The sequence below is a fragment of the Glycine max genome, chromosome 5 (genome assembly GCF_000004515.6).
Source record: "Glycine max cultivar Williams 82 chromosome 5, Glycine_max_v4.0, whole genome shotgun sequence".
NCBI classification, from domain to species: domain Eukaryota; kingdom Viridiplantae; phylum Streptophyta; class Magnoliopsida; order Fabales; family Fabaceae; genus Glycine; species Glycine max.
The window spans coordinates 6986084-7002778 of NC_038241.2; the positions used below are offsets into that span (position 1 = coordinate 6986084).

At 33.1% G+C, this 16695-nt stretch overlaps 1 long non-coding RNA gene across 1 annotated transcript; it reads left to right on the forward strand.

The window, feature by feature from the left end:
- Window positions 1-7876: 7876 nt before the first annotated feature.
- Window positions 7877-9503, forward strand: LOC100814347 (uncharacterized). The gene is made up of 4 exons (XR_414232.3): window positions 7877-8024; window positions 8156-8247; window positions 8702-8806; window positions 8884-9503. It is a non-coding gene; the product is annotated as an uncharacterized lncRNA (long non-coding RNA).
- The last annotated feature ends 7192 nt before the right edge of the window (window positions 9504-16695 follow it).

The window sequence follows — 16695 nt, forward strand, 5'->3', positions numbered from 1 at the left end:
GGGAAGGAGAGAGAGTGAAGCATTTTTTTAAAAAAATAAGACATGGATATTTAAGTCTTTTTGCTTAAAGTGTTGGGTGAGTGCACCTAGCAACACCCATATAAAAAATGTACAACCCCAATGGAGGGAGTGACCCTTAAGTGCCAACCCATGCATTAGGGTGGAGAGAATGCATAAGTGTAGGGGTTGATTGACCAACCTAGGGCTCTGTGGGTTCAAGTGTTAACCATGGACTTCTTCAATTGAAATCTCTAGGTTTGGTTCTCCACTAACCTATCTTCATCTACTAGGGAGAATATGGGTGCCAAAGAATGGAACATTCCGTTTGGTGACTATCTGACATGTTTGGAAGAGTAGGAATAGTAAGATGTTTGATGATATACCCTTCTTCCAACGCAAGTGGTGATGGCTAGGATTTGTGCCATGATGGTTGATATTAGGAAGGTGAACCAGGCCTTTCTTCTTCTGTCAGAATTAAGGTTGAGAGGCACGTGACTTATATAGGGACTAATAAATAATAATTAAGAATTAAATTGTAATTGGATTGAAAAGGAAATTTTTTTAAATGGTTATAAAAGGGGTTAATACCCACTAATATGAAATAAGGTCTTCTTCCTTAATCTCTCTTGTCATCACAAACTTAGAGTCATAAAGAATAGTTAAGGGAGTGAAATCTTGTTTCTCTTCTCTTCCGAGACATCAAAGTGCACCGAAGAGAAGTCTCAATGGAGAAAAGGGATTTTATTTTGGATGCACGTATGAATCTTACAATTTAATTGGCATGTCTCTCTAATTTCCGCTGCACGTGTGGAACCCATCATGCTTTATTTGCTATAAGTTTTTATTTCCAATTCTTTGAAAAGCGGGAGTCTATCAGCATGTATGTTTTTTTATGGTAATTGAAAGAAAGAAAGCGAAAGCCGACTTGTACGTCAATATTAGGAATCCTCGAAATGAAAAGTGAAAGTCCTCCTTCTACCACCGACATGTATGTCTCTATTTCATCTAGGGGTAAAGGAATCCTTTTGGAATTGCTATTCTCAGTCAACTTTTTGATATTCTCAATCCCACATGCTCATTTTTTTTCCTGAATATTATTGTTGAATGTCATTAAAGGATTTAAAGTTTATGTCCTGGAATTAAATTAACGTGAATACTTTAAAATTGTTGGTAGCAATAAATATTTATATGCTACACATTTGCTTGAACGTGCTTGAATGCAAAAGGCAAATAAAATGTGAATATTATTTTATGGTATGTAATAAAATTAATAAAATGGTTATAAATTGTTAATAGCAATAAGTATGTGCATACCATATATTTGGTTAGAATTAAGTGTATGATAGATTTGTTAGTCACCAAAGTGGTTAAATCTATAAGATTATTTAATTCTAAATTAATGATTATTTCGATTACTCATAGAATAATGAGTACTAAATTATATGATTATTGGTTTATGGGTACATTGAAGTTCATTGTTATAAGGCATTTATGGATCGCTCAAAGGTTGATTAGTTGTTCTTATAATTAATGAATATAATTGTAGATGATTTGTGTGTATCATTAGTTTTATTTATATACCCAAAGGTAATAAGTACTATTAATTGGTGCATATTTAATTGTCAAATAATGTTAAGAGTTTTATTAACATTGTTATGTTTGTATGTTGTGTGTTGGTGTATCACCCAAAGGAGAGCACCGATATATATTGATTGTTAACTGAACGAATCATATGTATGACATATGTTTTATGTCTCAAAACACTTATGTGAATTTTATTATGAAGAGAAAGTCTATTATAAAGCTTGAGAAAGATCTAACAAACTCAGTCTAATGTTCACAAGAATGACTGTTGCAAACAGTATTAAGAAAACTCTCCCAGAGATCGAAAGTGCTAAAAAATTTATGGGGTTAGTGGGAGAATGCTCTCAAACAGCTAATAAGTCTCTTACTGGGACATTAATGAGTACATTGACCAACATGAAGTTTGATGGTTCATGTACTATGCATAAACATGTCATTGAGATGACAAACATTGCAGCAAGACTTAAGACCTTGGAATGACTGTGAATGAGAACTTCCTTGTTCAGTTTATTTTGAACTCATTATCGTCTGAGTATGACCCGTTCCAAATGAGCTATAATACCATGAAAGGTAAATGGAATGTGCATGAATTGTACAATATGTTAGTTCAAGAAGAAACAGAGCTTAAGAATCAAGGAAGTCACTCAGTCCATTATGTAAGCCACCAAGGGAATCAAGAAGTTGAAAAGAAATTTATGAAAAAGCATGATAAAGGCAAAGGGTCATTAAAGATCAATGATGATTCTTTGCAAATCCAGAAGAAGGTATCAAACAACAATAATTGCCAATTTTTATGGGGAATTTGGACACTTTCATAAGGATTGCCTAAAATATAAGTCTTGGTTCGAGAAGAAAAGTGAGCTTAATGTTCATGTATGTTTTGAATTAAACTTAACTGAAGTTCCCGATAATACATGGTGAATTGATTTTTGATGTACAACTCGTGTTTCTAATACTATGCAGAGATTCCTTACAATCCAAACCATAAGCCCAAATGAGAAGTTCATTTTTATAGGAAATAAAGTGAAAGCTCCAGTGGAAGCAGTTAGGGGTGGAAATGAGTCGAGCAGCTTGTCAAGGGCCTTTGGCTCGGCCTATGTAAGGCTCGACTCGGCTCGACTTGTTTACTATAAAGGCTAAGCTCAAGCTTTTTAAAAAACCTTTTTAGATAAAAAGGCCAAGCCCAAACTATAAAAAAAGCTTGTTAAGCTTGACAAGCCGGCCTGTTTAACTAACAATAATAATAATAATAATAATAATAATAATAATAATAATAATAATAATAATAACTTTATTTTATCAAATCTTATCTTATCCAAATTTTATTCCATCTAGATTTTATTTTATCCAGATTTTATTCCATCTAGATTTTATTTCATCCAGATTTTATTTCATCAAATCTTATCTTATTTTATCCAGATTTTATTTTATTTCGTTTATGGGCTTGGACTTAAAATAAATTTGTAAACTTTGGGGCTGAGGACCTAATCCATACATTTTTTAATATTATGCTCTTTTTATTTTCTTTTGATATACTTTGTGCTTTAACGACTTGAATTCAATATGATTTTGTTTATCAATTATTTTTGGATTTGTAAATTACTTATACGAAATTTTATAAGTTTCTTTTTTTAGTTAGTATTTCACTAGGTTTTAAAATAATTAATTAATCAAAGACGTCTTTAAACAAGCTTTTAAATAGGCTCGTGGGCCAAGCCAGGCTTTTATGTAAGCCGAGCCGAGCCTTTAAAAAAAGCCTATGACAGGTAATGAGTCAAGCTCAAGCCTTACGTATTCAATTCAATTTCCACCCCTAGAAGCAGTCAAGAGTTATCGTTTAAAACTCAATACTAGCATCATTTAGATTTACTAGAAACTCTTTATGTACCTAGTGTATCTTGGAATTTAGCATCATTTTAATTTTGGTAAAGGATGTTTCAATTTAGTTAAGCATAATCATCTCATTGGTATTGGTGCTCTTTGTGATGGTTTAATATATATATATATATATATATATATATTGAAATTAGATGGTTTGTATGTTGAAACTGTTTTAACTCTGCATCATAATGCTAGAACTAAATGCAGGTTAATGAATGAACGATCTGTTATCTTGTGGCATAAACGTTTAGGTCTCATTTCTAGAGAAAGGATGGAAAGATTAATAGAGAATAAAATTCTTCTTGATCTAGATTTTACGGATCTGAATATTTGTGTGAGTTGTATTAAGGGAAAACAAACAAAACATATAATGAAAGGAGCTACAAGAAGCATTCAGCTTCTTGAAATTGTGCATATTGATATTTGTGGACCTTTTGATGTTAATTCTTTCAGAAAGGAAAGATACTTTATTACCTTTATTAATGACTATTCACATTACGGTTATGTCTATTTACTGCATGAGAAATCTCAGGCAATAGATGTCTTAGAAATTTACTTGAATGAAGTAGAAAGACAATTAGACAAAATGGTGAAAGTTATTAGATTTGATAGAGATGGTGAGTATTATGAAAGATACGATAAAACTAGACAACACCCAGGTCCATTTGCTAAACTTCTTCAGAAACGTGGCATTTGTGCACAATACACAATGCCTGGTACAACAAAACAAAATGGTGTATCAGAAAGGCACAATAGAACTTTAATGGATATGGTTAAGAGTATGTTAAGCAATTCAACTTTACCCGTATCTTTGTGGATGTATGCCTTGAAAACTGCCATGTGTTTTTGTTGAATAGGGTTCCTAGTAAGATAGTTCTAAAGACACATTTTGAACTGTGGACGAATAAGACACCTAGTATAAAGCACCTGCATGTTTAGGGTTGCCAGGCAGAAATAAAGATTTATAATTCACAAGAAAGAAAATTGGATGTAAGAACAATCAGTGGATATTTCATTGGTTATCCAGAAAAGTCAAAAGGGTATATGTTTTATTGTCCTATATGTTTTATTGTGTTAATCATAGTATGAGAATTGTCGAAATTGGAAATGCAAAGTTCCTTGAAAATGGTGAAATCGGTGGGAGTACAATCCCACGAGATGTGGAAATTAAAGAAGTTACAGTACAATTCCCTTTAACTTGTATCTCTAGCAGTAAGGTGATTGCTCCTTTTGTTGTTGTTTAAAATAATAATAAAGAAGAGTAACACAATAATGAACTCATGACACATAATGAACCTATTGTGGAAGAGCCACAAGAAGTAGCATTAAGGAGGTCTCAAAGAGAAAAGAGACTAGCTATTTCAAATGACTATGTGGTATACCTACATGAAACAAAAATAGACTTAAGCATTAATGGTAATGATCCAGTTTCGTTTTCACAAGTTGTAAGCTGTGATAATTTTGAGAAGTGGTTAAATGCCATGAAAAAAGAAATAAAATTCATGAAACATAATGGTGTTTAGGACCTTGTAGAATTGCCAAAGGGCTGTAAGAGAGTTGGTTGTAAGTGGGTCTTTAAGACTAAACATGACTCTCATGGCAACCTTGAATGTTACAATACTAGACTTCTTATTAAAGGATTTACTCAAAAAGATAACATTGAGAGACATTTTCACCAATCTCATGAAAAGATTCTTTCAGTATTATCATGGCATTAATAGCTCATTATGACTTGGAGCTACATCAGATGAATGTGAAACTGCCTTTCTTAATGGAGATTTAGAGGAGAATGTTTATATGGACCAACCAATGGGATTTTCAGTTGAAGGAAAGGAATACATAGTGTGCAAATTAAAGAAATCAATATACAGTCTTAAGCAAGCTTCCCGCCAATGGTATTTGAGGTTTAATGATATCATTGTTTCGTTTAGATTTAAGGAAAATATTGTTGATCAATGTATATATATGAAGGTAGGTGAGATTAAGGTTATTTTTCTAATTCTGTATGTTGATGATATCTTGCTTACAATTAAGGATCTTGGTCTTCTTCATGAAACTAAGTAGTTTCTTTCTAGCAACTTTGAAGTGAAAGATATGGGTGAAGTAAGCTATGTGATAGGAATAGAAATATTCCGTAATAGATCACAAGGATTGTTAGGCTTATCTCAGAAAGCATATATTAATAAAGTACTAGAGAGATTCAAGATGAAAAGGTGTTCAACATCACATGTTCCAATTTAGAAAAGAGACAAATTTAGTCTTGTACAATATCCTAGAGATGATGTGGAACAAAAACAAATGGAAGCAATTCTATATGCATCAGTTTTTGTTGCATCTACCATGAAAGCAGAATTTGTAGCATGTTTTGAGATTATAATTCAAGCTAAATTAGTTGTAAAACTTTATTTTAGGACTTAGAAAATGTATTGCGATAACTTTGCAACAGTATTTTTCTCTAAGAACGACAAGTACTCCAAGGGTACTAAGCATATGTAATTAAAGTACTTTGTTGTGAAGGAAGAAGTTCATGAACAAAGTCTCAATAGAACATATTAGCACAAACTTTATGATAGTTGACCCTTTGACAAAGGGATTACCGCCCACGACATTTATAGAACATGTTGAAAGTATGAACATTATTGTTATTGATGATCATTAAGTGTAATTTAACTTATTCATTTTATTGACACTCTTAGCTCATTTATGATATGTTTCTTATTACTTGTTCTTTGTGTTTGCATGCATATTTGTATTAAAGTAATGTTAACAAGTTTTGTCTTGAATAAAGACATTATGTTGGATCGATTATGTACTCCTAACTAATGATCATATTAAGGAGAAAACTAATTTATAGTACATGGAAGGGACTATGTTGATTAAGTGATGTGCAACCGCCATGACTCGAATTGGTTTCTATTCTTAATTATGAAATTATGATGTACCAAATGTATAGAACATTTTAGTCATTTTAATACATATTATGTTAGTTTAATCTATTTATTTTTTTAGTCCATAATGTTTAGTAATGTCACATGAGTCAAGTGGGAGAATGTTAGAATTAATGTTTCATGTGAGAGACATGTGACTCATGTAGGGACTAATAAATAAATAATTAATAATTAGTGACTAAATTGTAATTGGGTTAAATAAGAGAAGTTTTTAAAGGTAACTATTACTTAATGAGAGTAATGGTTATAAAAGTGATTAATACCCACTAATGTAAAACAAAGTTCTCTTATTGACAGTAAAATATTCTCTCTAATCTCTTACCATCACAAACATAGAGAGATAGAAAGAATAGTCAAGGGAGTGAAATTTTGTTTTTCTCCTCTTCCAAGAAATCAAAGTGCATCAGAGAGAAATCTTATTATGGAAAAAAGTACGCATTATTTATTTATTATTTGTCAGAATCATAGATTTTAAGATTCAATTGATTTTTTATAATTGTTAGTAAAAAAAACCTTTAAAATTTTACATCTTCCACATAAGAGTGGATTATGCACGGGATTGAGAAGGATTGATAATTTCATATTAAGCATATTTATCGTGAAAGCAACGTTGTGACTATTTGACAGCTATCACCACTATAAAAAAATTCATTAAATATAAAAAATGTTACTAAGATCACTATTGTTGATATGATTTTTATCTTGAGAATGAAAAGCAAACAATTCTATAGGTATTATGAATAAAAATGCAATACATAATATTGATATTCAATGTATTGATATTATATATTACTTATTTATGTTAATATTAATAATAAATAATAAGAATTTATTTGTTTCAGTATTTTCATTTTTTTAAAAACACAAAAAAGCCTAAACTAAACTTATTTTCTAAATATAAAAAAATTGACAATGAAAATTGTTTTCAGCAAAATAAAAATAGAAAATAAAAAAAAATAATAATATCTCAAACCAACTCCCCTCACACTTTCGGTTAAACTTATAAAAATATTTTACAAACCAAATCCTCTTAAACTTTCGGTCAAACTTAGTTTTGGTTCTATGCTTTCAATAGTGAATTTAGTCCTTCCTTTGACTTTGTGACTCACAAAAATTGTCACTAAATGTTATGTTTGAATTTAAGGAGACTATTTGAATTAACATAGTTTTAAAATTAGAAAACTAAATTCATCAATTTAAAAGTACAAGAATCAAGATTAAGTTTGACTTAAAATTAAGGAAAAAAAACACAATTTTCCTTTTATACTTCCTTAAAAACAATCTTATATGAGAGACACTATTGTCGGGTAACAGAATTCAATCTTTTGTGAGAACCCAGCAAATTAATTTTTGAGACACTGTATTGAACAATGGTCTTTCTATTTCTTTTTTTGAATTTAGAGAAAATGAAGCTGGGCTTGACAATGTTGAAGGCCCAGGTGGAAGGATTGATGTGTGTGACAGAATTCTGCACCTCCTATTATCGCTTGCTGCACCCCATGGTAACAATAAATGTTCCTGCGCTCAAATCCCTAGCGACTCCTCTTCCTTCTCTCCTTCTGCGTCCCCCAAGCACCTCACCCATTAGCCATGCCGCCGCGAGCGTTGAAGGTAGAGTAATCCATACAAATAACATAATTCCATGAGTGCATGTTAAATCTCTTCCGGTTCAACAGTTCCGTTAAAAAAACTTCAACTTTTGCTCTGTTTCATTATCTGAAAAATTCCCAATGCTGTTGCAGGGGCAGAAATAGTGTTGTTAGTGAGATACCTTGGTGGTATTGAAATTAAATTTGTCTATCAAGGGGAATAACTGATTGTTGTTGCGTGGAATGTGAGTTTTTCTCTCTTTTTCTGGGCCTTTAAAGCTACATCTTTGTACTTTGTGTTTTCGTTAGTTTTTGGCACACCGTGTTCAAATTTATTTTGCCTTTCAAGACTTCAATTTCAGTTTGGGGATTTTAGGTTCTACATGAAGATTTTGTGGTCATTGGAAAAGTTGGGATTAGAAGGTTGACAGGGTGTGGCGAGATTATTTTGGGAATGATTGTATCATGATCCATTTGCTGTCATGGAGTACACCGTACACTGCATTATTGGCATATGATTGTTTTTGGTATTGCTTGTACCAATTTAATAAATATCTCGTTTTGGCGGATAATTTTTTTTTGGCAAAGTTGAGATAAAATCAATTTAACTTGCTTCTTTTGGAATTTGATTGGAATGTCTGAGTTTTTTATTTTTGATGTAAATACGATTTTTAGAACTAGGGATATAAAATTTTGCAGAGGTGACTGAAAAAGACAAGACAGAGTGAGAAAGGGAATGGAGAAGAAGATCACTTTGGTTCAGACTATTGCCACTGCTGGCGTCTTCTCTGCCATTTCATTCTGGTAATTCAATTCATTTGATTCAATTCAGTTATATCATAATTGTGGTCACGTGCCTAATTCATTCATTCTCTGCTTAGGTATGGGTTCATGTTTGGCAGAGAGTCATCGCGCAAAGAACTCTCTGACCTAATCCAAGATCTCCGTCACGGTGGCGGAAACCCTCCCTCTTCCTCTTCCTCCCATTCTTAATCCAACTTTCTCTTTCTCTTTCAATTTCTTTAACATCGTTACTTACACTATAATATGTCTCTTCCAAACCCCACCCATTTCCTTTTTCCCTAACAATTTTGTAATCTGGAAGTTGAGGTTGCTTCTCAACTCTTTAGCTCGATCAATGCAGCTTCCTTGTATTATGGTTTTGAATTATCTCATTTTCAGAGAATCAGGTAGAAAAACTAATGCCCGGATTGTAATTTTTATTAAACCTCTTTGGCTCACTAATATTGTCTTAATCGGCAAATGTTAGTTGTTAATGGTTAGTTTTTTTTTTTTGTTAGTGGGAGAATCGAATCCATTACCTTTCTCTCCCTCGCATCTCCATTTACCACCAAACCAATCTTATAACTCCAGCTTAGTGATAATTTGATAGGGTTGTTTACCTAATTGTTGCTTCATGTACTCTTTTTTCTGTTGTTGGTTTTCATGGATTCTATCCTAATGTGGTTGCATTGCAGAGGAAAAGATGCAAATTTTACTATGCAAGGTCTTCCTATGATGTGTTATGAGATGTATTATTAGTTATATTACAAAAAAATAATTTAAAAAATTGTGTTTCTTTGTTTTCAAGAGGGTCATATATCCTCTTATCTTAAGGACACGAAATGGCTGGCGCAGTTATTATGCCTGAGATGGATTCTCTTGTGTGAGATTTTCACATGACAAGATTGTGTAAAAAATGTTTATTTTTTCCCTCCTTAATGCCCTATTAAAATTTGTTAAAATCTAGTACGAGGGTGATAGTTGTAAAATTTTCATAAGATAATGTCACGTGAAAATTCAATGCGATAGGATTTTTTCTTGGGACTAATCTGATTGTCTTCCCAAAAATGTTGGTAAACCAATTATGAATTGTTTCCTGAATACTGAATAGTTAGGAAAAGGTTTTCCTCCTCCTCCTATGTTAAACTCTTGCTATTTTACTGGTTTCTTGGCATAATGTTATCTTTGTTGTGGCAAAGATCTTCGTCAGGGAATTGAATCTTAAAAGACGACTGTAGGTAATGTTTAAACAAAATTGGCTATTGAGATATTTTTCTTTTTGAGCATTTTGGCATTTACTTGCTCTGTACAGCTGTTACAGAATAAAAGAAACAAATGACATTAGTGAGGGCTTTTTTACTAAATAGGAGTAAAAATTTGAACAATTTTTCAATGGATAGTATATTTTAAAAAATTACCCAAAATGGAGAAAGTTGTAACAGGTGTTACGACTTCTAACTTAGAAGTCGCACCATCTGTTATGACTTTTTATTTTTTTAACTGAAGTCATAAAATTATTTACAACTTTTTTTTTTTTGTTGGAAAATAGGTCATGATGTACCTAGAGTAGTAGCTTACATTTTATTTGTCATTTGTATACTTGTACATGTTCTATAGCTAAGTTTTCTAATATAATAAAGCCTACGTGTGGCGAACACACTAGAGGATTTCCATTCAATCATCTCCGGTTACATTCAAGTTGGTATTAAAGCGGGAATGATCTCGCTTTGCCTGATTATCACTAGTGCCATTGTCCGTTGTCAGTCTGTCATCGCCACTGGCTATAACTCTGACAAAACCAGGGTTTGGTGTGCCTCTGTGAGTGCGACCTATCCCTGCATGTCATGCGTTCCAAAAGTCTGCCACGCGTTGCTTCCCTACGGCGTCTTTCGCGCAACTTCTCCACGTCGCCTCTCTTGGAGTGTGAGATCCACTCGTCGCCTTCCACCAACCAAAATCGTGCTTCAACAATCAAGAAAGGTTCACCAGACTTATTTAGGCCTAGATCTGCTCTCAAATCTTCATTATCTCTTTTCAATGTTGGTGTTTCTTTAAGTTGGGAAATTTGAAGGCTTCATTTGTGCGAATCTTCTGTCTCTATCTCTTGTGGTGAGATGGTCTCCACAAATCCTTCTGGATCTTCCTCCTTCGTCGGTCCCACTATCAATTCTACTGTGGGTCCCAATGTTTTGTTTTCGGGGACACCAGTCATAACCACAAAAAAGTTGAATGGCAGCAAAAACTACTTGTCCCGGTCCTCTTCTGTGAAACTTTGGTTCCTTGGCCAAGGACATCATGAGCACTCAGAGAAGCAAGTTACTGAAATACTTGCAGAAAATAAAAGAACAATGGAAACAACTTGATTTCCAACTTTGTGCCTTGTTGTGGTAGTCAGTGGAGCCAAACATCTTAGTGACCTTAAGGTCTTTCAAAACATGTTACTCCTTTTGGAAGAAGGCCCAAAAGATTTATGCCAATGATATTCAGAGATTGTATGATGCAGTTGACAAATTGACCTCTCTTAAACAAACAAATCATGATATGACCTTATTTGTAGCACAATTTTAGTCTGCAGCTGAAGAATTAAGAATGTTCCTAGATGCTAAGTCAGGGGAAGAAATAAGAAGAAAGCATGACAAACTGTATATGGTGCTGGCCTTACGGGCCATGAACCCAGATTTTGATCATATTCATGATCAAGTTCTGACTCATCAAGAAGTTCCCTTAATGGAGAGTCTTCTTACACGCCTCCTTCGTGTTCTTAATCCAAGAAAGAATGAAAATTCACTTAAGCTTACTGAATCTTCAGCAATGGTGTCCAGTCAAGGAAGAAGAAGAAGAGGAGGTCGTGGAAATCGTGGATGTGGAGGACGTAGTGGTGGTAGAAATGGTCAACTTTATTGCACACATTGTAAGATGAGGGGTCACACTCGAGACTTCTGCTATGATATAGTTGGTTGGCATGAGAAAATAACAAATGTCTCTACATCGGAAACACATGAGCCAAAGTTTCCTGAAAAGGAGTATCAAGAGTACCTCCGACTGAAGTCCAACAGTCAAGCTCAATCATCCTTAAGCCCAAGTACTTCAACAACTTCCATCTCTCATTCTGTGGATAGTCAAGAACCATGGGTAATTGATTTAGGTGCTTCCAATCATATTTTTGGTAATAGTTCTCTATTCACCTCTCTGTCTCCTCCTAAAGTTCTTCATCTAATCACACTAGCAAATGACACTAAAGTCACTTCTAAAGGAGTCGTCAAAGTCTCTATTTCTCCGTCCTTAAACCTGGATCTAGTCCTTTTTTCCCCTAACTGTCTTTTCAATTTAGTTTCTCTTAGTCAACTAACAAAAGTATTAAATTGTTCTGTAACATTCGATATTGAACTAATTCCTTTATTAAATAGGAACGTGGTATAGGTCGGTCGATTGACATAGGACATGAATCCAGGGGTCTCTATTATTTGGAAATGAGTTCATCGATGTCTTGTTTTGCATCTCTGTCTCCTAAGCTTTTGCATGATCGCTTAGGTCATCCGCACTTGTCGAAGTTGAAGAAAATTCTAGTCTCAACAAACTTCAAGTCTTAGAGTGTGAGTCATGTCAGTTAGGAAAACATGTTAGGTCTTCTTTACCTAAAAGAACTGAAACAAGATGTAACTATGCTTTTTCCACCATTCACTCTGATATTTAGGGTCCAAGCCGTGTCACATCTTTTGGTTTAAGATATTTTGTTACCTTTATTAATTAATACTCCAAATGTACTTGAGTTTATTTAATGAAAGATCAGTTTGATCTTTTGCCTATGTTTATGTCTTTTTTTAATGAAATCAAGACCGAATTTGGAAAAGTGATTAAGATTCTTAAGAGTGATAATGCCAAAGAGTATTTCTCCTCTAATCTCTCTTCATTTTTAACCAATCAAGGCATCTTACATCAATCCACATGCCCACACATACCACAACAAAATGGTATAGCAAAAAGAAAAAATAGACATTTAGTTGAAACTGCGTGTACCTTATTACTTGGTGTAAATGTTCCAATTCATCATTGAGGTGATGTCATCCTTATTGCGTGCTTTTAATTAATAGAATGTCATCTTCATCTCTTGAGAATAGAGTTCTTTATTCAATCCTTTTTTCAAAAGAACCCTTATTTCATGTCTCCCATCGTATTTTTGGTTGTACTTGTTTTGTTCATGATGTTTCACCAGGCTGGACAAGTTATCAACAAAAGCCATTAAGTTTGTCTTTCTTGGCTACTCTTGTCTACAAAAAGGATACCGTTGCTATTCACCACACACTAGACGATACTATATGTCGACTGATGTTACCTTCTTTGAAGAAACTCCCTTTTTCTCTTTGTGACACCCTCTATCCTCACAAATAACGAATAAAAGGAAATAAAATCATGCGGATTTTTTTTAAAACACATTGACTTTAAATTAATTTTAAAAGATAAAGGGTTCACATTTACTTAATGAAAACATAGCAGAAATTGTTCGAATAAAAACAAAGTTATCCCGACTCAAAACAAGACCGTCCATACTGAATAAATAAAAAAAACTAAAACAGAAAACATAACACAATTATATTGTTTAGGGAAATTATAACATGCAAAGTAAAATCTTATGGCCCAATGTCACACTTATGAGAGCATGTCTCTATCATAGACCAAGTCTCTCAGTCTCTATCATGGACTTATCATATAATGGCTTATCTGAAACAAAATGACAATGAACCCAAACACAAACATACACCGGGAGTGAGTTATCACATGCGTATATAATAAAATATTAGAGCATGTGAAACATATAATACTTAAAGCTGAATTTATATAAATAACATCACTTCACAAAATCATACATTATTCACACCCATTTGAGTTCATACACTCCAGACAATAACATCAAACCACAATTGTTAACTCAATGAAAGTCAAACACAAGCGTTATGCGACAAATACACTAGACTCAAGCCTACATGCAATGTGGTACCATTTTTCAGTGAAAAACCTCGTCGGGCGCCTAGGAGTACATGACAGGACATGCCTCACAATGGGTAAGTTAGGTCACTCTCACTAAGTGAAATCATAGGGAGACCAGTTAGGGTCACACTGTTTTGTGAGAATACTCCAATGGGATGGACACAGGCTTAAAAGAGCACTCAAACCGGATGACCCCCAAGGCCTCTCTCTCCTGATTCAGGTCCAACCCAAAAAAAACATTTGACCACACAAACTCTACCTATGAATTATGCAACACACACACACACACACACACAACATTTGACACCACACACACAACACACACACACACACACACACACACACACACACACACACACACACACACACACACACACACACACACACACACACACACACACACACACACACACACACACACACACACACACACACACACACACACACACACAAAAATATATTTTAACTCATTGTGCTTTTAACTCATTAAACTCGTCGGGTTCTCACAGTGGATCCCATCATAACTTATCGCGCATTAACTCGTCGCCTTTAAAAGGTCTTACAATTGTGTGATTACATAATTCATGACTCACAACTCAAAACATACAACATTTCAACAATCATGTAATTCACAATCCTTTACTTACCAAATGATTATCACTTACACACAATCCCAATCACAATTTCATTATAAAATAATTTATCGCATCCCATGCATCCTACACATATCATTCAATAGTAACATTTACTTGACACAACAAAAAAAATAAAAATTAAACCGAAATATATTAATTCAACAAAATAAATAAAAAAACTTATACAACAATTAATTTATAAAGTAACAAAAATAATCACTATGAAACAATAATTTCTATAACCTTATTTTGTTTATTCCTGTTATTATTATTATTATTATTATTATTATTATTATTATTATTATTATTATTATTATTATTACACCACAGTAAAGATGCATACTTGAAATACACTAAGACAAAATAAACACCGTACCAAACCTTTTTTTTTTATACTACCAAATGTTTCTTAATGCTCCAATATATATGTTAAACTATAAGAAATCTCAAATAGCAAAACAAAATAGTGCCACGAGGAATCACGTATAGGGCACTTTTACCAAAAAGCTTAATATCTACTTTATATATATATATATATATATATATATATATATATATATATATATATATATATATATATATATATATAATATTTTCAACAAAGCCGGTACGCGTGGTACATAAAATTTGATTACAAGGGAATACAATTATTTGGATCAAAATTTTCATTCCAATGATAACAATTCACTGACATATTCCAAAAAAAAGTGGTAAATCATAAGCGCAAAACAACGAAAATCATACGCATTAATATACAAAAAGAAATCAAGTAATAAAAATTGACAATTTTTAAAAAAATCTGATATACACTAAACAATATCATATCAATATACACTAAACAGGATCATAGAATTTCATAATAATAGATATTACACTCAATTTAGTGCATGAAATATTCAATTTGAAAGGGTTCATGAATTACAATTTTATAAAAACAACCTAAAATACCCAAAAATTTATCCTCTAGGGATCCCTATACATGTTCATTCTAATTCCCAAACGTGAATAACTCATCCCTTACCTCGATGTAGTCGCTCAAACGTTCTCTATTAGCAATTGTGGTGTTTCTGGTGCTCTCGAGAGCTCCTCCTCCAATTGCTCTGTTAGGATTTTTGTGCGTCTGAAAAAGAAGAAGAAAGGAACATAAGGTGTGTTTTGTAAAAGCTGCTCTGAGTTAAAAGTAGGTTTATATAGTAGGGAAATTATAACCTAATTGATTTTATTTATTTATTTATTAATTAATTTATACGGAACTTAAAAAGGCACAACTGTTACAATCTTCTTCAATGCAAGATTTCAATTATGTCCATCAAGTCTTGCGTATTCCATCTCTTACTCCATTAGTGTCACCAATCCATGAAATCCCTAACATGGACACAAGTCAAGCCACCTATCGAATCAAGCCTACTTGATCTCCCTACAACGTTGACCAACATGAGTCACAAAGAGAACTGTCTAGTCCTATGTCACAAGGAGAATCCTTTGCTTCATGTTTGTCACCTTCAACCAACGACTTATACCATGGTTCTAGTTGATGATGACTCTAGGTGGCCAATTGCCCTTAGGAAAGGTATTAGATCTACTACAAATTCTCATCCTATTTGAGTTATCACTGGTTATCTCCCTATTTTTCCTTTATTTCATCCATATCACCTCTCACCATTCCTAAAATTATTCATGAAGCACTTGATCACCTGTTAACTCGTTGACAAGTGTACCAATTTGTTTTAAGTAGTAAAAGACTCGGAAGTCCGAGTGTCAAATCCACAGGGACTTGGTTGTACTTAAGTGATGCAAACCCAATTATTAAGCAATTAGAAGAAGTACAAGAGATAGGGAATTGTAAGTGTGAAAATTGGGGTAAAAGGAAAAGAAAGAAATAACAAGAAAAATAAACAATGATTTAAATGTAGAAAGATGAATTCAGAATGTGATAATATTGTGACCTAGCATGCCAAAACTACTTGTAATGCAATGCTAATGATTTTCTCTATCCAATAAAATCCCTGTTTCCACCCGCATCTACTAAGACACTATATCTTTGGTTTCTCGCATGAAGAACCTAACCTATTTATTCTTTTCTTCCAAATTTATTTGCAAAGATAAAAATAATAAATTGCATTAAGAGCAGAGATGCATGAATTAGGAAAAACAAATATCAATATATTTCTAGCAATGATTTTATTTAGATATCATTCCTTAGTTCTTTAGAAAATAATCATTTTTTAATGCATTACTCCCGAAACATTATATGGATGGTCAGATCATAATAAACAGAAAATCACAGAG